Below are 24645 nucleotides of genomic sequence, written 5' to 3'. Positions count from 1 at the left end.
CCCTGAGCCAAAGGCAGACACCCAACCGCTGAGCTACCCAGACATCCCTTAACGAATTGTTTAAAACTCAGTTTCAGCTAATGTCTTTTTGTTAAGTGAAGGTTGTCCTCACAGTTTTTGAAACATGCTAACTTTCCTGCAGTAAAATCTTCCTTTATGAGAATTTAGCAATCAGGGATCCTCAAAGTTACAGGAAATTTTATTCACTCTCAAATTTCATACTAAAGAAGCATATAGAAACAAATTACTTAGAATCTTAGTGACCAAGGCCCTATCTGGGGGAATAGCAGAAGGAATTTAAAGAAAAACAGCAAAGAGATTAAGGTAAAAGCTGTTCAACAGGCATAGGGAACAATCCACCTAGACCAGAGAACTGAGGGTTTGTTTCAGAAAGAAAAGTAAATTGAAACTGATTGAGGATCAGAAGTGACTTTGGAAAATTATACCATGAAGCACCCAAAAGATGAGAAGAACTAGTAATGGATACAAAGAAAACTATGCAAAAGAATAAGCCAGGAAATTAGTTTAACCTTCAGAGAAAGGAAACATAATCATAGTAATACTCAACAGTGAATAAGATTTGTATAAGCATAGTATAAACACTTAACAACTAATTATTATTTTGCCAATAATTGTAACAAAACTATATTAAAAGCAAGTTTTTATTCTAACAGAAAATCAATAGATAATGTGGAAAAGTGATGAGTCAAAAAAAAAAAAAAACCACATACCCATAGGCATCAAATCCTAACATTAAAAAAAAATCCTTAGTGAAGAAAATGGAAGGAGAAATGTATGTTGGGAAATAGGTGTGAGCAAAATATTGGTGCTAGGAAAATGCAAGCCATGATAAAAAAAAATTGTGGGAAATGAGGCAGTCATTCTGTGGATTGTTTTGTATGCTAGAATACAAGGAATTGGAATATAGTCCTTTAGGCCACAGAGAGCTTGAACTTCCAACTTCTTTAGTGGAAAAGAGAACCCACGGGTGGGGGGGCAACCAGACCTCAGCATTGTGAATTGCTTTGTGGAAGCCACCACACTACCAGACCCCATGGGGATTGCAGGAGACTCTAGGACTCAATCACCAGAAATCTGACTACCATAGAGAATTGGGGAAAGGCTGTGAAAACCAGCATATGAATCTTATCAGACTTCATTCATACCTACTGTGCCCAACTAGTAATCCCAAACAATAGTTTTGCTCATCTGAGAACCATTTTGGAGGCACTCTCTGACAAGGAACTTGGCAGATGCAGATCTCCTCAATTAAGATTCATAAACAAGTAGTTTTTCCAGCCTTAGGGCCCAGTTTACCCACACCTAGGCAAGGAGTTAAGTCACAGCCCCACCAGCTATGAAAAGTGTCTACTGGCGATATCTGACCAGAGGGGCTGGTGGGAACACCTGGAAGCCATGTAACTCAGCAATGCTCAAGATGAAAGGTGAGTGGGTAGAGCCAATCACCCAGTACCAGATGTGGAGGATTTCCATGATATGCACAGTACGAGGCATGAATTCATTTCCAAGACTATGGGTAGCTCCCAGCCCTTCCCCACAACTGAAGAGCTATTTGGAACATTGGGAGTTACCTAGCCTCTCCCCTTCAAACTTAGGCAAGGATGCTGAGATACAACCTCACCCACTCAGTGTGGCTCCCAGGCCCATCTGACCACAGGGTTGGCAAGAACACCCTGGAAGCTGTGGGGCCCAGTGGTGCTCTAACCAAATGAAGAGCAGGAAAAGCTGATAGTTTGTAGAGCAAAGTCAGTGAACCTGTTCAGGCAGAGAACTTGGGGCACAAGTTAGCTTGAATTAAGATAATGAACAAAGAGCTTTAATTTATCCGCTTTAGAGTTGCTTATCCTTTTTTGGGGCATGGAGGTCCTTATTGATAAGTAGGTTACAATGAAATAAATAGAGTGATGGTTTTTTGGGGGAATAAAACGCAAGCAGAATCGCAGTCTCTCTTCACCCCAGCTCTAATTTTCAGTTTCTGCCTTCTTACTGGTCAATTTGTATGATGAAACTTTCGTGGGCATGCCAGGCTTTTCAGGTGCGTGGAAGCCTCTGTCTTCCTGGACAGGGATTCAGGCATGGTCTTAGACCCACTGCCCCTAGGAGAAACAGAGGCCTTTGCTTGGGCAAGACCTCTTTAGGTACATTGGTTTCCTTCTTTTTGTCTGGAGAGTAGCACCATTCTTGCCTTTGGGGATGATGGATTTTAAACTCTCACTCCCAGCATTTCTTTTCCTATGGGCCTCACCATCTTGGGTGCTTCTTCTGACTTTGACCTTTGACTTCCCACTGGAGACAGTGGCACTGTGAATGGCCTGTGTCACCTTGTCTGGCTGTTGGGAGCCTTCCCAGCTTCACTTGATCTTGACTCTTATAAGGTCTTTGGTTCTTGTCATCTTTCTTTGGAGCATTATCCTTGGCTAAACCTGGTTTGGGAGAAAATGCCCTTGCTTCTCCTGGCTTCTTGGGTCCTCTTTTCACCTGGTCTGTGTTGGGAGGGTCCCTCTTTGCCTCCTTTCGTTTCTTGGGGTTAATGTACAGCCCATCTGATTACTAAATACCACCTCCAACCCACCTAACCATGGAACCTAATTAGATTGCATGGTTACAGCCTTGTTTGAAGGCACTTAAACAGAGATCACAGCCTATGGCTTTCCCCATCCGCAGAGCAAAACCGGTAGTCCAGGGAATTTAGTGCACAGTCTTGCCTGATTTAGGTCACCAAACAATGAACCATACAGGCCCTGGCTCCATCCCGCTGTCCTCCTGCCAGGCCTGACTGGAGAATCCAGGCTACCATCAAACCCATCGTATACCTCACTTGGGTGGAGAACCAAGCCAGAAGTCCTATACAACTGTTCTCAGCTAATGACACACCTTCCCCATCCCCATCCTCAGATCTCAAACAGTTGCCTCACCTAAAAATAGACCATAAGCGCAGGCCCTACCTGCCCAAGGACATTACCAGAAGATATGCCCAGAAACCGAACTGGGCTGGCTGGTGAAGATTCATCTCTGCCAAAGCAGTGTAAAGTCTGGAAGAGGAACCCAATTACTCGAATGCACAGATACTAATGTAAGTAATGAGGTACCATTAAAAGCCAGGTAAATATAATACCACCAAAGTAAATTAATAAAGTCTAATAACTGATCTTAAAGAAATGGAGATCTATGAAGTATCAAACAAAGAATTCAAAGTAATCCTCTTAAAGTTTAATGAACTATAAGAACACACAGACAACCAAATTAAATTAGAAAAACAATGCATGAACAAAATGAGAAATTCTAGAAAGCTATGGAGACCATCAAAAAACACCAAACAGAAATCTTACAGGTGAAAAATACAATATCTGAACTGAAAAATTCAATAGAGTTTTAAAAACAAACTTGACCATGCAGAAGAAAGAATCAATGACCTGGAGAATAGAACATTAGAAATTATACAGATAGAGGAAGAAAAAGAAAAAAGAATAAAAAAGAGTGAAGAAAGCCTGTTAGACTTACAGGACACAATAAAAAGAAACAATATTTACATTATGGTCATTTCAGAAGGAGAAAGAGAAAGGGGCAGAAAGTATACTTAAAGCAAAATGGCTTCAGCTTCTGAGTTGTCTCCCAGGGAGAGAAATGGGCATTCAGCTCCGTAAGTCCCAAAAGACTTCGAATAGTTTAAATCTGTATAGGGCTACACTGAGACACATTATAATCAGTCCAAAGTCAAACACAGAGAAATAATTGTAAGAATAGCAGGGGAAAAAGAGAAGTTATCTATAAAACTATTGGTGGATTTCTCAACAAATATTTCAGGTCAGGAGAGAATGGAATGATATTTCCATCATATTGAAAGAAAAAAAAAAAAGGCCATCCAAGAATACTATTCCCAATGAAGCTGTCCTTTAAAAATGAATCAGGAAATAAGATTTTCCCAAACAAAGCTGAGGTAGTTCATGAGGAGTTCACTAGATTTGCCTTATAAGACATGATAAAGGGGTTTCTTTGAGTGGAAGTGAAAGAATACTAATTAGGATCACAGTGACACAAAAAGGTAAAGTAAAACTCACTGATAACAATAAATATATAGTCAAGATTGAATTCTATAATTTGGTACTGATGGTATATAATTCATTTACAACTCTAGTTTAAAAGTTTAAAAATGAGCATAGTAAAAATACCATATTATAATAATCTATTATTAGTTATGCAGTATAAAAATATATAAATTATAACAGTAATAATAAAAAAACTGTGAGAAGGGAAAGAAGTATAAAGTTTTGGAATTCTATTGAAGTTAAACTGTTAACAGTTTAAAATTAAATGTTGCAAGTTTAAGATATTTTATGTAAGCCTCATGGTAGCCACAAGAAAAAAACCCATAGCAATTGTACAAAAGAATATGATAAAAAAAAATCAAGGCATACTGATAACCAGACATTAAAACACACACACACACACACACACACACACACACACACACAAACAGCAAAGTAAGAAACAAGGAAAAATGGATCTACAAAACAACTAGAAAGCAATTAACAAAATGGCAATTATTAAGCCTTACCTATCAATAATTACTTTAAATATAAACAGATTATCTAATCAAAAGACATAGAATGGGGGATGCCTGGGCAGCTCAGCAGTTGAGTGTGTGCCTTCAGCCCAGGGCATGATCCTGGAGTCCCGGGATCGAGTCCCACAACTGGCTCCCTGCATGGAGCCTGCTTCTCCCTCTGCCTGGGTCTCTGCCTCTCTCTCTCTCTCTCTCTCTCTCTCTCTCTCATAAATAAATAAATGAAACCCTCATTAATAAAGAGGAAAGATATGCACTAGTGCTAAATATACAAACTATTTTGAAATGTTGATGTAATTAGAATTATGATTTAAAAAATTAATAACTCTAACAAGAGAGAAGTAGAATAGAGGTCTGTTCCTTCTCATTTTAAATCCTTCCACAGTATTTAATGTTTTCATCATGTGCAGGTTTTATTTTGACATAAGTAAAAATTTTAATTTAAACAGTGATTCCAGAGCCCCATTGGAGATGTATGATGGAGGGAGGAATAAAATTAAACCAAATTGATAAAGTTGAGATATTCTGACCCAGAAATTCTACTTCTAGTAATATTCCCTATGGAAACATTCAGAAATGAAGACAAAGATTTATGTACAAGAATGTTTGCTACAGTATTAATTAAAATAGTAAAAAGCTAGAAACTACCTATATAATAAATATTTGGAGATTATTTAAATAAATCATAGCTTATCCATAAAATAGAATATTAAACAGTCACTTTATCATTTTTGAGATTATTTGGGAACATATATAATGTTCGTATCACATTATTATCCTAAGTAAAAATGTGGGATTAAAAACTGTGTGTGCACATACACATGCATAGCATTGGATACCCAGCAAATATATGGTTCAAGAACAAGAACTGACATTTTTGTATAAAACTGAGAATTTTACCACCAAATCGTCCTTAAAGAAACTTTTTAAATGTGCACTTCTAAAAGAAAGAACATTCTAGAAAGGTGGTCAAAGGAGAGGAATGGTAAAGAAAGAAAAATTTTAAATGTGTGGATAAGTCTAATGAATAAGTCTAATGAATATTGATAATAAACGTTAAAAAAAGAACTAAAATCTTAGGGGATAAAAATGTACAATTTAGTTAAGCAAGATGAGTTAAAATGCCCTAAGCTGTTTTAAGATGAAGGTAAAATTCTTTCAACATTTCAGCTTAGGCTAAAAAGTCTAGGCTGCCTGTTGAGAAAATACATAGAGTTTATTGCTATATAGAGGACAAGGTAGAAACTACTTATTTGAGAAATAGGCAAAAGAAAAATCAGAAAAAAGAAAAAAAGAAAAAAAGAAAAATCAGAACTAAATAGAAAGCAAAAACTAAAATAGTAAAAATGGGCATAATTATATAGTAATCATTTATTGTGATTTATTACATAAATGTACTAGACTGAACAGTTAAAACACAAAATTGTGGAACTGGTATGTTTAACATCTATCTAAAACTCCTTTATTAGAAACAACCATAGTACTCCCACTCTAACAGAAATCCATGAGAGTGATTTGAATCCCCAGGCCTTTGCAAATCAACTGTGGTGCTGTCTACAACAGCTCTCAAAACTATTCACTTTTCCTGATGCACAATTACCTAGGTAGATGACTAAATACCTTTGGGAAAAACTAGGAGAGTTTGCTGTGATGTTTCAGGGTCTTTCCTCAAGGGATATGATCACTCATTTTAATTCTGAGTATGAAAACTGGCTCATGTCTGGAAATTGGCCAAGGAGTCATAGATTTACCTTTGGGAAGGCTCAACACACAGGCTCACCTCAGCTGCCTTTATCCCTTCTTGATTATTATATACATTAAGCAGTACCCTTGTTGACTGCCCATCTATCTTGCTTCTAGGAAAACCATGCTTCTCTAAGTCATCTTTATGTATCCCTTGAGTCAAAACTCCCTGCCCTTCTAACCTTGCTGTCCATTTTGGTAATTAGATCCACCTTGGTTATGAAAATGAAGTATTGCTACTGTCCTCTATTGCTCTAAGTTCCTATCACCCCCCCAACCTGTTATTACTTAGGACGTCCCTGCATAATAGCATCTCCAACCATATGAACCATTCCTGAGCTCTTCAACTGTTGGTCCCCTCGCCAGTACATTCCTTACCAGCTTGGAAAATGGAATAATCTTTGGGCCCTCCCAAGGAAAACTGTCAGCCAAATGGGCCCAATTGAGCTTGTTCTGAGACTTTTGATTGCTTCCTTCACAGTTATCCATAGCAGTTTGGGCATGTCTATTTCATTTATGAGAATTATTGCTTTTTCCAAGCATTCAAGAGCCATCTCAGCAACATGTTAAAGCAGAGTGCCCAAGATTGACACTGTGATCTTAACTAGCTTTCTAGTTGCCCCCAGCATCCAGTACCCTCAGGGTTAACTCTTCTTCTTGCCTTTTTATGTTAATCAGGTACTAACTCCTTTAGTGTATAATTTCTCATTCTTAGCAGTTCTAACATTTCCCTAGTTAGTTTATGCTAAGATTTTATGTTATTGCTAGTATGGTAGTCAAAAGAAGGGAGGTCAGTTCCTGAGGAGGAGAAATTTTTACAAGGCATTGGCCTCTGGAAGACTTTGCAGACCCTTCAAGCAAGGAGTGGAGGGTGTATCTTCCAAAGGGATGAATGGGCTAATTTTGTAGACCACAAGGATTCAGGAGAATTTAGGAATTCAAGATTTCAAGTACATCTGCTCAGATATCCTAAGTGTCAGGTTCCACTTTTGCCCTCTCAGGGTGCTAATTTTGACAAAAGTTTTCTCTGAAGTTCTGTAACTTTGCACATTTACAACTTTTAGAAGAAAATGTAGATCATCTCTATAATTTTGGAATAGATATGGGTATCTTAAACAAGATACACACATGAAGAAAAACCTCAATGAACTCAAAGAAAATTAACTTCAATGAAGAAAAAAGGGATTTTATAAAAGCAAAAGTAACAAATCCAGAAGAGGCATAAGAAGTCAGACTCACATAGGTAGGAGTCTGTTGTTTTATTCTTTCATTCCATTCCTCTCTGTGGTCCAATCCCAACCCACAGGGAGACAATGCCTGGCGATAATGAACAAAAGCAGAGCATGGAAGCAGTGGGGGTGTTACCTAACTGAAATCAAATTCATGTGTCTGATGCACAGTAAGCCAGTCTCAAAGTCACCAGGTTTGAAGCAGAGAAAGTTTTATAATCAGAAGAGTAGCTCAACAAGAAAACAGGGGAGCATTCCCAGATCTACTCCCCTCACTGAGGTTAGAACAAGTTTTTTATAAACATAGGGGTTGAGATTACATACGTATTGATGGAAAAGGTCTGGGAAACTTACGTCTATTCATGAGAAAAGATGGAGCATACACATTAAGCAAACATATATGTAACATATATGCCATGTTCACTTTGAGGAGGAACCTTAATGTCAGAACAAAGCAAAATTTAGTCTCTGACATCAGGAGGTTGCCTCAGGGTAAATGGGCTATGGGCATAAAATAGATAGGGTTTTGGGCTCTTATCTTGGAATAGGAATGCAGGGTCTTGTTTGTTCATAGGCCAGAACTCTACCAGTTGACCTGGATTCCAGGCTTGTGCAGAGACAGCTAATGGATTGATTAATGGAGTCTTAGAAGAAACAATAGCTGATTAGGGAGAAACAGGTCTCTAAAAAACAAGCCTTAAATTTTCTACTAGTTTGAATGTCATTAACCCTATAAGGCATGACTTCAGGCAGAAGACTTCATTCTGCAGCTCTCAGGATGACACCACTACATTCTACTCTGGACATCCTTGTCCAGATAAGCTCTGCAGCCCAAAGAGCACATGCCTAATGCACAACTTCATTTCTCCTACTGAACATAAGGCTTCACATTTTAACACATTTAAGAACCTGAGGGTGAGTCTGCTGCTTACAGTATTTGAGAGTTTTACTGCTTGGCAGATGACAGAGAACTTTGCCCTTAAGATTTTAACCTGAACAAACATTTTAGTTCATAGAAAAATGATTGCTTTAAGTGAGGTAATCATTGGATGAACATCAGCAAGTTTGGGACTCCAGTCTAGCATTTACTGACAGGTGAGATGTCTGAGATTGACTAGGAAAAGAATGCATATGAAAGTGGGGGTGATAATGCAATGAGTTTGGAGTAGGGTTATCACAGATGGCAAAGAAGTTGCCAGCCTCCCCAGTAAATGGGTATGTGCTGGCTATCACCCTCATGGCCACACTTCCTGCTGCTACTTTGAAAGCAAACAAAACTAAAGCAGGATATTAAAGGATATAGAAAAAGAATATTAAAAAAATAAAGAGTGGATTACAAAATTAGGAAAGATTAAAACTGAATTGAGTGTGTGCTAGGAGAAAAATAGAAATTAGAAATGAAGAATGAGCACATGAATGCAAATAAAGATAAGAGATTAGGAGTCATTACATAATAGGATGAGGTGGATCCCTGGGTGGCTCAGTGGTTTGGCGCCTGCCTTCGGCCCAGGGCGTGATCCTGGAGTCCCGGGATCAAGTCCCACGTCAGGCTCCCTGCATGGAACCTGCTTCTCCCTCTGCCTGTGTCTCTGCCTCTCTCTCTCTCTCTCTCTCTGTGTGTGTGTGTGTGTGTGTCTCTCATGAATATAAATAAAATCTTTAAAAAAATAGGATGAAATAGGTGAAATTAAAGATAAACATCAATAGGATTAGTGGATCAAAAGCCATAAAACTGAAGGACAGAAAAGGTTATTGTTTAAAGCTAAAATCTATTAAATAAAAAATAAGATGTAACAGGGAATTAAAGACTAAAAAATTTGAATTATGACAAAAATAAAACTAAGAATAAGAAAGACTATAGAAATGTTTGAGATAAAATACATGCAAAATGCTTGAAGATTAGATGAATAGATGAGAAAATAATATAAAGGGATGAAGATGGAGAGAAATCATAAGCGGAGCATCTCCTCCATTGTGCTAATTCATCCCTCTTTGTGTTTGCTGTTCCTGCCATGACATATACTTTTCTATCTTCTATATCTGCCTAATGACTCTGTATCTTTCAAAACTCAAGTATCATTTTCTTCAGGAGGCAACACACACACACACACCTTTCTACCCAAGCTGGGTTAAATACTTCTTTATGACCTAACAGAATCCTGCATATACTTTGGATTAATATTTCATCTCTTACCTTGTCGTCCTCAGAATCTTACTTTGCATACTTCGCATACAAAGAAGTAATATTACAAAAATAAAATTAACATAAGAAGTTTTATAAACTCCTGGAGTTTTTTTGAACTACATCCAATCAGCAAGTTTTTCCTAAATACTCACTCTGTGCCATTTTCTGTGCTAGCATCTGTGAATACAGAGATCAGTAAGACTCAACACCTGTCCTCGAAGAATTAATAATTTGAGTTAGGGAGATAGCTTAGTAAGCAAAAATTACAGCAGAAATGACCCTGAAAAACATACTTTCTATGTTTCAAAATGAGTTCATTTCAACAGCACTTCCAACAACATCAAGTTGCTCTACATTAGCAAAAACCTCTGTTCTCTATTTCCAGAGCTACATACTAAATGGAATTTTGAGTGTGCTTCAGTAAAGATTTTACAACACAGTAACAGAAAAAGCAGTCTATTTGAGCCATCCTTAGGAAAACTGTAAAACAAAACATTGATTTGGTCAACCACCTTTTTTCGCCAGGGTGATGCACTGTTGGGCTATTTGATGGAGGTGCTCAGGGCAGGAAGTCTGTAAATCTTTATTAATAATTTTAAGGGGGATCCCTGGGTGGCGCAGCGGTTTGGCGCCTGCCTTTGGCCCAGGGCGCGATCCTGGAGACCCGGGATCGAATCCGGCATCGGGCTCCCGGTGCATGGAGCCTGCTTCTCCCTCTGCCTGTGTCTCTGCCTCTCTCTCTCTCTCTCTCTCTCTCTCTCTGTATGTGACTATCATAAATAAATAAAAATTTAAAAAAAAAAGAAAACATTGGTAACGAGAAATCTTTAAAAAAAAAAAACAATTTTAAGGTACCTTTGCCTCTGAGTACAAGCATAAAAGGCAAAACTCCACAGTGTATCTACATACATAAATTCTGTTTTAATGAGATAGTGTTTAGACTAATTTTGTGGTTAGAGGAAAAATCAATAATATAAATTCCAAAAATTAGTTCTTTTAAGAAAAATAAAACTTTTCCTCCCTTCAGACTGAAGAGTTTACCAAACACCATGTTTTATGTTGTCTTTCAGGAGGTTCATTTTCCATAATAAAAATAAAGTCCTCCTTCCTATGATGGCTTTAATGGGATGGGAATTACTATAGCTTTCTAGTATAGGAATATACTTGGGATCATTACTGGGAAAATATTTCAAATTTCATTTCAAGGTACATAGTATACCATAACCTTCTTAAGTTTTAGGTAATTGGCACTTATCAACAGTTATACTTTTTGAAAAGAGAGAATTGAGAATGTAATACACAACCCAGGGCCTGGAGTCATAAAGCTACGGGATTCCAGATTCTGTGTTGTCATGGCTTAGTTAGACAAATTACCCAACTGGTCCAGCCCTCAGCCCCTTCATCTGAAAAGTAAAGATCCATTTAGTAAGGGTCACATGTAGTTACACACATGAAACTCTGTAAGCAGTATCAGTACACAAATACAAGGAGGAATCATCTGAGATATATGGTCAAAAACACAGTGCATTTTCCTAATCAGAGCTAACCTTACTTACTGACACAATAAGACATTGAAAAAGTCCTTTTTCCTCCAAAATAATCAACAAATTGCTGGTTACTAATGATATATGTATGATTCTTTATTTAAAAAAAAAAAGAATAAAAAGCCTTTATTCTATAATTAAATATTCAAAATTAAAGTATTTTGGTAATAAAGTTGAATCCAGGACACCTGGAAAAGACCAGGCAAGTGTAATTAAATTCAAGAAGCACTGAACTAATAAAGCAAGATAAAATTATCTCAGAACAAGAGAAACTTTGCTTGGACAAAAGGAAGGATTCATTTATTGCAACCATAGCAATGATGGAGGGCCATCCCATGGCATAAGGAGAAGGTATAAGTAAATTTAGGCTAAGAACAAGTCTGACAAGTTTGGAAGGTATAAGGAATGTGATTTATCCTCACTCATATGTGCCGAGCATCATTCCAATGTCTTACTCTATATTAATTCATTTAACCTGTACAACTTGAAGGAGGATTATTATTATTCACACCATTTACAGATAAGAAAATTGAGATTCAAAAGCTAAAATAACTTTCTAAAGAATTTTGTCACGATCTCTTTGAAACAGCAGGTATTAAGCAGTGTTCCCTATTTTTGATCTTAAGTCATTGAATTAGGGATTGCCCAGATATTAATTTAAGATTTGTTTCAAGAGCTGAATTAATAGTTCAGCCAGTCAAGAGTGAGTCTAAATTTCTAATGCCTGGGCTACCAAAGTAAGTGAAGGCAAGGAATTTTTCCTTCACTTACAATGAATTAACCTTGGTCCTGATGGACTAGCAAGAAGCATGCTCCTGCTTTTGGAAGGAGGAAAAGAAAAAGACTACATAAAAATAGTCATAAGACAGACTCCAGAGATGCAATGTTTTGTTCTAATGACAGAATTCTTTCTGGATGATGCCTTGAACCTAACCTCACTTCCCTCAGCTCCAGCTAATGTCAAGCACTGATTTAGCTCAGAAGGAGCCAATACCAACTGCATGTTCTGAAAGTCCTATTATTATCATGGGTGATTCAGTATATTCACATTTGGAGGATGGGAGTAAGTTAGAGTGAGAAAGCAAATAGGCCTCTTCTATTCTTGAAATTTATATCTTCCTATATTCTTAAGATTCTAGTTCTCAGTCTTGCACTTTCAGCTAAGAGATGATATTCCACGGAAGCCAACAAAGTTCCAATCCAGAGTACTAAAACCTAAGACTGCATGTTTTTAGAATTAATATTTTTTCAGATATTAGGAACATAATTGATGCTTTTATTGTAATTATATAACATTCCCACCAGGTCTAGGGATTTCCATGATCAAACACATTATCTTTGCAGCAAAGTTTATACATATTCTAGCAAAGTGGAATGATAAAAACTATAAATAGTATCATATCAGAATGAAATAGTTTTGACATAAAACAAACTTGCTACACACTTAAGAAAAAACTTTTGGTTTTTGTATTTGAATTTCAGAACTTTTCCATTATTCTGAGGCTAAAGCCAAAGAAAATGATCTGTTAGAAAGTTACAACCTCCAGGAGACCAGTATTAGAATATAAAGCTTCCTAAATAAGTCCACTCTGGCCTTTGTTATTTCCTTCCTTCTGATAACTTTGGACTTAAGTGTGTTCTTACTCTCTAGTTCCTTGAGACATTAAGGTAGGTTATTGGGGATTTTTGTGATTTTTCTTTCTTTTGAATGTATGCTTCTATAGCTCTGAACTTTCTTAGTACTGCTTCTGCAACACCCCGTAAGTTTGGAATTTTGTATTTCCATTTTTGTTTGTTTCAAGGTATTTTTGATTTCCCTTTTTATTTCCTCTTTGACCCACTTGTTCAAGAATTTATTGTTCAATCTCCACATATTTGTGAATTTTTCAGCATTCCTCCTGCTCTTGATTCTGGTTTCATACCACTAGAAAAGTTGCTGGAAAAAGAACAGGCACTGTTTATTATACTTGCAGTACATACATCAGTTAACAAAACAATAATGCCTTCTTTAGTGAGATGAGATGAACATTTTAAGTCTACAAACCTCCTAACAGAATTGGGGGATCTGCTAGAAGTATTCTGCCTAGAGAATCTGTATTATTCCCCATGGCTCTCAAATGGGTGTTGTTTCTATAAAACTTCAAAAGTTCTCTTTTCTATAAACTGCAAGTGACCTTGGAGTCAGAAATTGCTTTGCCTGTGTAAATAGACAATTATTTTACTCAACACTACAGGGTCTGTAAGACAACTGAGACAGTCAAGTAGCAGTAGAGTATCAATCTAAAGACTCTTGCCCTTGCAGGCATTTCTTCATTTGAATACATAGCTGTAACTACTATTACGATGGCAAAATTTTAATTGCACTCAATCAACAACAAAGATATTTCTATTTATGATCTGTCCAAGCTCATTTATTTTTACTGTAAGTTTCAAAAAAATGAAGAGATTTCTAAGTCTTTGGATATATACATATCCCAAACAAAAGATATATTTCCTTGATCCAATAATCTACATAATTGGGATTTTAAACAGAGAGAAAGAAATGTTAACAGCAGCATAAAGGTCATAGGAGCAAAAGATTTTCTCTAAAAAGGGAATTGAAACCATATACTATAATTATTTTGCTTTTCTTCTACATTTTAAGCCATATTTAGAAAAAGTATACTAATAAGCATAGCTTTGAAAAAGTAGATCTTAAAAATTTAATGAGATCATAGTTTACAACAAAGTAACCAGACTGAAAAATTGAAGGAAGTATGTGAAGTACATGCCTAGATATTGGTAATATTGTCTGTTTTCTTTCTCTTGCTTTCTAATTCAACATGTATTTATTGAATATTTACTATATGCCAGGCATTGTGTTAAGAACTGAAGACAAAAAATCAAGAAGACAGTGTCCCTATCCCATTAAATAGTTTCAATATTGAAAAAGATATAATCAAATAGAAAGTTTTATTTAAATGTTCATGCTTTCCCCTACACTTAAAATTTTAATGGCAAAAATATAAAGAAACATATTTTCTTGTACTGTTGAAGGGAATATAAATTGATCAAGGTAACTTTTTAGAGTATATTTTTGTGACAATTATCAAAAGACTTCAATATATGCTTACTCAAGCAAATCCACTTCTGGGAAGTCATCCTAAAAAAATGACCATGAAGCTGCACAAGGATTTATCAAAAAGAAATTTCATTACACGATTTTTTATAATGTTACAAGATTGGCAACTGTTTAAAAGGCAACAATAGAGAATCTGGCCAAATTATTTAACACTTATGAAATAGTGCATGGCCACTTAAAATAATGTTATCAATGACATGAGGAAATGTCAGCTATGTTGCCAAGTGTTCTTTTTTTTTCTTAGACTACAAAGCAACACGTTCAATATAATGCTATTTTTGCAAAAACAGTCTTATATGCAATAGGATGAATTGGCAAGAATCACCTCTCATTGTCTCCATCAGTGGGAAGCCAATAATCAAAATAATTTAATCATAGTTGGTACCATTCCTCCTAGTGCCAAAAAGAACAGCCATTGAAAACTAGCATGGTTTTTCTTGTGATTCAGCCAAGTTTCTGGTCTGGTGATAAAGGGCAAAATGCTTTTCAGCATAATAATGGGGTCGTCTGTTGTTCACAAAGGACAAAATACAAGAAATCCAAGGAGTAAGACCCTTTCCTTTTATTACCAGACCAGCCTGTGTTTTCTCAGAGGAAAATTAATCCTTGTCTTTGTGAGAAGGATATACTCTACAGGTCACTTAGTTAAGAGAACCTGCTTTCAAAGGTGAACCTGCTTTCAAAGGTGCAAGTACTTGCTAAAGAGGACATTGTGCAGCACTCTTCCCTTTGATTCTCTGCAAAACTACTAGGCGAGCCTACAAAGATACAAACTATTTTCTGTTCCTAGCGTTTTTGCCTCCAGGTGTTACCTTCACCAAAATTTCCCCATGCGGAGCTCTTTCTACCTTTCAGAAAACTCCATTCTGGAAGGATTTATCCTACTCCAGAATCCATTCCTTGTCCCCTTCCCCTCAACCATGCAGAACTCTTCTCCAAATTGTTTGAATGAAGGCTATAATAATGTGGGGGTCAGGGAGTAGTGGAGGGACTTTCAACAGGATGATTGATGATGGCTATGACATCTCAGGTCATACAGAAAATAGTGAATGGCTTTGGAAATCCAAGTTTCAAATCAAATCATAAGCCCTCTGCTAGGAACTGAATATTTATGTTCCCAGAAAATTCATATGGTAGAGCCTTAATCCCTAATGTGATGACACTTGGAAGTTGGGCCTTTGGAAGGTAATTAGGCTTAGATGAGGTCATGAGAGTGGGATTAGTGTCTTTATAAGAAAAGGAAAAGAGAACAAAGCTCTCTCTCTCCATCATGTGAAGATTCAGTGAGAAGTCAGGAAAATACTCTTGTCAAGAACTGAAATATCTGGCATCTTGGGATCTTCAGCTTCCAAGCCTCCAGAACTCTGAGGATTAAATGTTTTTAAGCTACCCAATCTATGGTATTTTGTTATGGTTCCCAAGCTGATAAAGGCACTCTCCAAATAAGGTCACATTCTCAAACTTTGTTAATGAACTGCATATATATGTGTTTAATCTGAGCAATCATTTCCAGTGGGTAACTATCAGACCAAGCACTACATACTAACACAGTCATACACATACACACTCACGTGTACTCAAACAATACACCTGCATATACCTTGTCAAAAACTATGAAGTAGCAGGATGAGCACTGGGTATTATGCTATATGTTGGCAAATTGAACTCCAATAAATTTTAAAAAAAAAAAAAACCTATAAAGTATTTGTTAAAGTTGTTTGCATTATTGCTATGTAACTTCCTTTTCCATCTCTTCTATGAAAACTTTATCAAAGTCTATAATAAGCTCATTAAAGTCTATAAGTCATGGTAAATGAATTCTTTTGTGGAAAGACCAAAAAGGTATGACATTTCATGTGGATCAATATGGTAAGGTAAACATTATGCATTTGCTTAACTAGAATGTTGTTCAGCCAGAAAGCGACAGTATTAGGCTTCTGGGATAAAAGTAGCAATATTAGGCCTCTGAGATATTTGCAGAAATCCAGAGGGAAGACTTTAGGCTACCACAAAATGCAGAATAAGAATCCAAACCAACTATAAACTGATCTTTGTTGACCAGGAAGATAATAATTACAACTTGAACATGTAAGTTCTAATTTTGTAACAGTTATGATGTTCTAGCTGTGTTATGGACTGTATGGGATCCTCTCAAAATTCATATTCTGAAGTTCTAATCCTCAATGTAATTATATTAGGAGGTGGAGTCTTCAGAAGATAATTTTGTTCAGAAGGTCATGAGAATGAAATCTCCATGATGAGTTTAGTGTTTTCATGAGAAGATATAAGGGGAAGATCTCTCTCTCTCTCTCCGTCTGTCTCTTTCTCCCTCTCCCTATCCCTCCCGGCCTCTCCACCCCTCCCTCTCTTTCTTTCCCCCCTCCCTCTTCCTCTCTTTCTTTATCTCCCTCTTCTTCTCCATTTCCATGTGCATATATACTGAATAAAGGCCATGTGAACACGTCGTATGAAAGTGGTATCTGCAAGCCAGGAGGAAGGCTCACACCAGAACCCAACCATGTTGGTATCCTGATCTCAGGCTTCCAGTCTCCAGAAAAATACATGTCTGTTGTCCAAGTCACCAGTCTATGTTATTTTGTTATAGCAGCCCAAGCAAAGACAGAAATTAGTTTTGAGAAGTGATACCTACAAATGTAGAAGTGGCTTTGGGTGAAACTAGAGGTTTTGAGAGACAGACTAGAAGAAGTAGAGATGCCTGTGTGAAAAGATTGTTAAGAGTAATTCTGGTGAGAATTCAGAAAGAAAAGAGGAGAGCTATATAGAAAATTTCCATCTTCTTAGAGAATACACAAATAAGAATGAACAGAATGTTGGGAGGAATATGGATAGTGAAAGCCATTCTGGTAAGGTCTTGGATGAAAATGAGGAACATATTATAGGACAATGGAAAAAGGTGATCGTTGTTATAAAGTAGTGAACAACTTGGCTGAATTGTGTTCATGTTCAAGTGTTTTGTTGAAGGTAGAACTTTTGAGTGATAAAATTATATATTTAGTGGAGGTAATTTCTAAGCAAAGTGTTGAAGGATTTGCTTGTTTCTTCCTGACTTCTTATAATAAATTTCAAAAAGAAAGAAATTGATTTAAGAAGGAATTATTAAGCAAAAAGAAACTAGAACTTAAAGATTTGGAAAATTCTCAGCTTATCCATATTTCAGAGAACACCAAGAGTATGGCTGAACAACCATGTGATTAACATAGGTCTGGCAGCCTGGGTGGCTCGGCAGTTTAGCGCCACCTTCAGCCCAGGGCCTGATCCTGGAGACCCGGGATAGAGTCCTGCATTGGTCTCCCTGCGTGGAGCCTGCTTCTCCCTCTGCCTGTGTCTCTGCCTCTCTCTCTCTCTCTCTCTCTCTCTGTGTGTGTGTGTGTGTGTGTGTGTCTCATGAATAAATAAATAAAATATTTAAAAAAAGAATTAGCATAGGTCGAAATCACAGGCCTAATCAGTCACGTCAGTGGAAACACTGCCAGTTTGAACTGAAAGGGAAATAAATGAAACAAAATGAGATTCTTAGTCAGTTTGGGCTACTAGAACAGAATACCATAGTCTGGATGTCTTATAAACAATACAAATTTGTTTCTTAGTTCTGGAGGGTGGGAAGTCTAAGATTAAGTAACACACAGATTTAGTGTCTGGTGAGGGTCTGCTTCATAGACATCGGTCTTTTCATTTTAACCTCACATGGTAAAAGGGGAGAAGAGGTTCTTTGTGGGTCTCTTTCATAAGGATACTAATTTCAACATAAGAACTCCACAGTCATAATCACTTCTCAAAGACCCTTACTTCCATAGCTGCCAGAAGGCAACTACTCTGTCGCTGTGGGGACTCGGCTGCCAGAAGCTGTGAAGGTACTGAACCATGCCCAGCAGAATCTTAGAGGCTTGACCCCCACCAGGAAGAGAAGCAGGAGCAAGACTGCCACTTCAATAGGTCCTGAAGGAAGAGCACTAAACGAAAGAGGGTTGTTCTCCAGCCTTAAGATCTAACAAATATTTGCATTGCTAGTTTTGGGACTTGTTTCAGACCTGTCATTCCTTTATTCCTTCTGATTTCTCCCTTTGAAGTCATAATGACTACCTTAGCCCTGTCCCATCATTGTATTTGAGAAGTGTATAATTTGTTTGGTCTCACGGGTTATTTGCCGAAGAAGAATTTTCCCTCAGAATGAATCATTTAAAAAGTAAATAAATTATTTTAAACTAGGATCCACACCCAACATGGGGCTCAAACTCATGATCCTGAGGTCTAGAGTTGCATGCTCTATCAGCTGAGTCATCTAGGCTCCTCAGAGTTGCAGTCATTTCTAAGTCAGATATATTTAGGTAAAACTAGACTCTGGACTTTAAAGTTGTTGCTGGAGGGAGGCCTGGGTGGCTCAGCAGTTGAGCATCTGCCTTCGGCTCAGGGTGTGATCCCAGGTCTGCGGATTGAGTCCTGCATTGGACTCCCTGCAAGGAGCATGCTTCTCCCTCTGTTTATGTCTCTGCCTCTGTGTGTGTGTGTCTCTCATGAATAAATAAATAAAATCTTAAATAAAAAATAATAAATAAATAAACAAACAAATAAATAAATAATAAATATGCTAGAACAAGTAGAGATTTTTAGGGCTATTAACATGGATTCAATGTATTTTGTATGTGAGAAGAATAGGAATTGGGGGAGCCAAAAACAGAATGTGGTGGACTGAATTTGCTCCTACAAAATTTATATTAAAGCCCTAAACTCCAATGCAATACTATTAGGAGGTGGGGCCTTTGGGGAGTATTTAGATTTAGATAAAGTCATGAAAATTGGATCCCCTTTGACAGGATTATCACCCTTAAAAGGAAAAGAAGAGACACCAGATCTTCCTCTGCCAGCATGTGAGGATACAGTATGAAGGCAGCCATCTACTAGCCAAAAAGAGGCCCTCTTCTTGAGAATTGAGTCTACTAGCATTTTAATCTTGGACTTCCCAGATTTTCCATAACTATGAGAAATAAATAATCTGTTGTTTAAGCCACCTATTCTGTGGTGTTTTGTTTTACAACCCAAGCTGACTAAGAAGCTACAAATATAGCATGTAGTATCACCTCAAACTGGTTAAAACAATTACAATATTGATTATCTACATTAATGGAAGTAACAGAGGTGAGGTACTATTTGTCCAGTTCAATCAAGCAGATCAGTGCTATTATCAAAGACACAGGTTCTGTCTCCCTCTACTCAACTGTCATCAGTGTCAGCTTCATCCTGAGTTCTCTCTCATGACTCTAATTTGACTATTTTTGACCATTAGAACTTCATATCGTTATGTTCATATTAAACAAGAAAAAGAAAGTCCTCTCCCATACTTGGGGAATACGCATCCCTTTCTACAACCTGAACATCAAAACAAATCATATATTAACTCTTGAGCTGCTAGTAGTCTTCAGAGGAAGGTCGTATACTAAATAGTTTAGAATAATGAGAACTTACCTTCCCTGAAATAGAGTAAGCTTTCCCTGTAATGGAAGAATGAGGTGGATATTCAAACTAAGGTTCCATTAGAAAAAGGAAAACAGGAATAAATAAATGTCAGGTGAGCAACAACATTAGCCATTGCACAGTTGTATACATAACTCTTATTACAACCCAGTTTTATCTGTGATTTCACATTCTGGGATTCACTATATACTCTATACTCTATATACACCATATACATTTTGCAGACAATACTGAATAATATACCAAAAGAAAATAACTGCTGAAAAAGTTCGCATATATTCATAAGTCAATAAAAAGAGCCATCAGATATCATGTCACACCACAAAGTGTAATTGCATACTCACAGAGGTGACTTCTACTTCCAAAATAATTTTTAAAAACTAAAGCTAAAAGTCAAAAGAAGTACTAAGCTAAAAATCAAAAGAAGTCTACAGTTTTAATAGGCAATTATTCAGTTTTTAATACTTTTACCATAGTCTTTCGGTTAATTTTCTCCAGGTTATCCCAAAGTCAGTACACTTTTTTTCCTATCTTTGTCAGAACAATCTAATCTTGATTGTATCCAAGAATAATGAATATTAAAAAAAAACATTATTAATGGACTCAAAATCCTAATCTCAACTCAGAAAATGGGGCATATTATTTATGAGTACTCCCATAATCACTGATGACCTCAATCAGAACTTGAACTCAATAAAAGAGTGGGTCTTTAGTATATAGCACATTTCCACAATATAAATCAAAAGGTTAAAAATAACCCAGGCAAACTAGGTTAAGATATAATGACAGTCATTTAGCCCTGACCATTTACATTGAACTACTGAGACTTCTACTTATAGCAATTACAATCACTTTGATAATCTTCTTTTTTTTTTTTTCACCTTTGTGTTTATATAAGTTCTTATAATTATGAGCTGGTACACCTTTCTCTTAATTCATTATAATATTTAAATTTAATTGAACAAGTAAAATCCTTACAATTTAGAAATGGTCTTTTGACAGTACTTCACTAGAGTATAGCAATTTTCTGACTTTCATTAGTGACCAAACTGATATCTTTTTAAAACTGAACAATGGATCTATTAAAATTACTATTCACCATCCGGGTCTCCTTGAAAGCTTATTTGATGTCAAGCTATTATTTCTATAGAAGAAAAGAAAACAGACCAAGCTGGAAGCACTCAATAGGCCTATAACATACTTATAATTTTTTTCTCAGATAGGGCATGAACTTGATTAGCCTCTAGCAGCCAAAATATAAGAAATAGAGATAAATAGCAATTTAAAGATAGGTTATAGGAACAAAGAGAGGAGGAAGATGATACAGTCTATCTGAAAAGTAAACCAATGGCCAACCATATCTGACACATCTGTTTATAACTAATTTTAGGGATACCTGGGTGGCTCAGCAGTTGAGCGTCTGCCTTTGGCCCAGGGCATGATCCCAGGATCTGGGACTGAGTCCCACATCAGGCTCTTGCAGGAAGCCTGCTTCTCCTGCAGCCTATGTCTCTGCCTCTCTCTCTCTCTCTCACTGTCTCTCATAAATAAATAAATAAATAAATAAATAAATAAATAAATAAACATCTTTTTTTTAAAAAAGGTAATTTTAAGTCATCAAACAACCAGTATTTTGAATACAGCCAGTCACTGAGGGATTGTGTGACTCCAAGTGATTATTTGTCCAAAGCATTGTGAAAGCAGAGCTATAGAAAGCTGATTGTTCTTGAGTTCCAACTCCAAATCCTAATAACTGTGTAACTCTGAGAAAGTCACTTGACTTCTCTACGTTTCATGTTCCTGACCTGCAAAATAGGGATTATAATACATTATTTTTGGTCATTCATAAATATTTTAACAGGTTATATATATATATAATTGTGAGCCCTTTCTACATATTACCTATTATAATCAATCTGCAGAAAGAGAAAAATCAATTATATATTAAATGAAATTATTTTCAAATTATCTTCATTAACAATAGAAATAATGAGTAAAGCATATAGTAGAGAGAGTGATACATGATATATATAAAAATAAAATAGGAAAGAAGATAGGGAGAGTAGGGGAAAAGGTAGAAGTTGTTTAAAGTAGGGTAGTCAGAGGAGGTCTCATTAAACAGGTGAATTTTGAGCAAAGACTTGATGAAGGTTAGGGAGAAATCAATAAGAATATCTGGAAGAAGGGTGTTTCAGGTAGATGGAATAATCGGTGCAGTCATGTCAGTTCTGGGAGCAACAAAGAGACCAGTTTGAGTGGATGGGAATAAAGATCAGGAAATAAGGTAAGAGGAGAAATGAAGACCATACCATAGAGCCTGGTAGATCACAAGAACTTGACTTTTTCCCTGAGTGAGATGGAAAGCCACTGAATGGTTTTGACCAGAGGAATAATATGATCAGACTGACATTTTAAAAAGATTGCTCTGGCCACTTTGTTAAGAATAGACATATAGGGAGGCAAAGATGGAAGTAGGGCAATTAGGTAGGCTTTTGTTGTATTTCAAGCCAAAGATCACAGTTGCTCACATTACAATAACAGCAAAAATAGCAAGAAATGAAAGAATCATACAGATTTCCTGATGGATCAGATTTGGGTTTGAGATAAAGAGATATCAAGTATGACTCCAAGGTTTTTTGTCCTTAGCAACTATGAAGGTAAAGTTATCAGCTCAAATGAAGAAGGTCATAGATAGAGCAGGTTTTCCAGACTGGAGGAGAAATCAGCTGTTCAGTTTTAGCCATACTAAATCCAATGTATCTACTAGATATCAAAGTGGAGATACATAATTTGGCTAGACAGTTTGATATATGATTCTGATATGTTTAGGGAAAAAGTACAGACTTGAGATATAAATTTGGTAGTCATCAGATGTAGTAGCTGAAGCCAGAGAGTGAATGAACGTAGATGAAAGATGACCAAGGATTGAGCCTTGGAGTACTCCAATGTTAATAGAGAAGGTAGAAGAAGCAAGCAAAGGAGACTAAGAAGGAATAATAGTGAGGTAGGGTAAAAAAATGAAAATGTGGTTCTTAGAACAATGTAAAGAAGTTTTGAAGAGGAAGCAAAGCAATTATATAAATTCAAGTAAGATGAAGACTGAATCCTGACCATTAGATTCAGCAATATAGTTGGTCATATGTGACCCCAAGAAGAGGAGTTTTCATAGTGTAATGAGGACACATTGGGGACCAATACAAATTTAAGAAAGAATTAGAGAAAAGGAATTGAAGGCAGAACCTGTAGACAAATATTTCCAGGAATTTAATCATTAATCATAAACCTTCTCGATAACCCTGGAAGGTTAAGTATGTGTGTATTCATTTTACAGATGAAAAAACTGAGGCTAAGAGATAATAAAGATTCAGCCCAAAATGAAAAAAAAAAAAAACTATCAAAAGGAACCTAAACACAGATGTCTAACTTCAAAGATAGAATTCTCACTTGTTCCATGCATTCAGCAAACATGAGTGCTTACTGTGTGCGTATACTACATGATACATAGCACCGATAAATGTTTATCTGAGCAATCATCTAGACAGTGTTTCTCAGAATAGTACAAATATGACATGCATCAGAATTAGCAAGTAGCATCTTAAAAATTTAGATTCCTGAACTTTATCCCAAAGTTTAAGAGTTGCTCATCTGGTGAAATATATTTTTTGTCCCTAAGAATGCATTAAAAATATGTATAATTTTAAAAATTTCTCCACCTTGTATCCTTTCTATACCTCATTTGCAGCAATGAAAATGCATTTGGTAACTCATCCCAACAAATGTTCAATGTTCTGTTTCATAACTTTTTTCATAGCTAAATTTTATTGGAATAATAAATAATTTTTTCCTACTCAAACCTCTCAATATAAGTTTTCAGAATTTAGGACAATCTCACATATTGCATTTTCTCTTTAATGTGGGGTTTTACTTGATGGCAAGTTAATTAGGAAAAAAATCTGCTCTTTAAACCAAATTGCTGTGTTTAACAAAGGATATGAACTTGGGTTTTCAACTCCAAATTCCATTAAAAAGTATTTTTAATGAAGGGGAAAATGCACCTATCCATTGTATGTGTCAGGTCATTCATTGCTCATGCTATTGATTGAAACAGTAGTTCCACTGGAGTTTCAGAAAATCACCCTATTGTAAGCACTTGTTCTCTATTTTCTAATACTTCAAGAACATTGTTTTGCTGCATCTATTCAGAGGATGCTTTATTTTGTACCAGTTCTTTGCCTTCTATCCAGAAACATCTGCTCCATCTCCTGTGACACAGGATGTAATAAAATGGAGTGAATGGAGTAGAGTATTTCGATAGATTAATCACTGCAGGGTGTGCAGCATTCACAGCACTCATGGTGAAAGTGAAGAGATTATACCAGAATGACATCTGTTTTCTCCTATGTAAATTGCTAGACTTTGAATCTGCTGTTATTTAGCAGATGTGTAGATTTAATTATTAGGATTGTATAACCACTGGAGAAAGCACAGATTTTATTGATAGCTTTCAACCTATGGTAATTGCAGAATAAATAAACTGCCTTTGTCTCCTTTTTGGAATAAAACTAAAAAAGTTAAACCCATAGGGTATGTGTTATTTCTTCTTCTTAAGGTACATAGGAACTTCTTGTGTTGATATCTATGTATAAATAAAATTCCAACAAATGGGTATAACTATTTGACAGTTATTTTTCTCATAGGCCCACTGTCTGTAAAATACTTCAGAGAAGCTTATCAGTCCATCATCTGCA

The 24645-nt window shown here is 36.4% G+C and overlaps 1 pseudogene; it reads right to left on the bottom strand.

The window, feature by feature from the left end:
* Positions 1-24645, bottom strand: part of LOC100685600 — a 101685-nt pseudogene that overhangs the window by 14774 nt on the left and 62266 nt on the right.

Source organism: Canis lupus, chromosome 21 (genome assembly GCF_011100685.1).
Source record: "Canis lupus familiaris isolate Mischka breed German Shepherd chromosome 21, alternate assembly UU_Cfam_GSD_1.0, whole genome shotgun sequence".
NCBI classification, from domain to species: Eukaryota; Metazoa; Chordata; class Mammalia; order Carnivora; family Canidae; genus Canis; species Canis lupus.
Note: the sequence above shows the minus strand (reverse complement) of the source record. Positions and strands in the feature narration are given on the sequence as shown.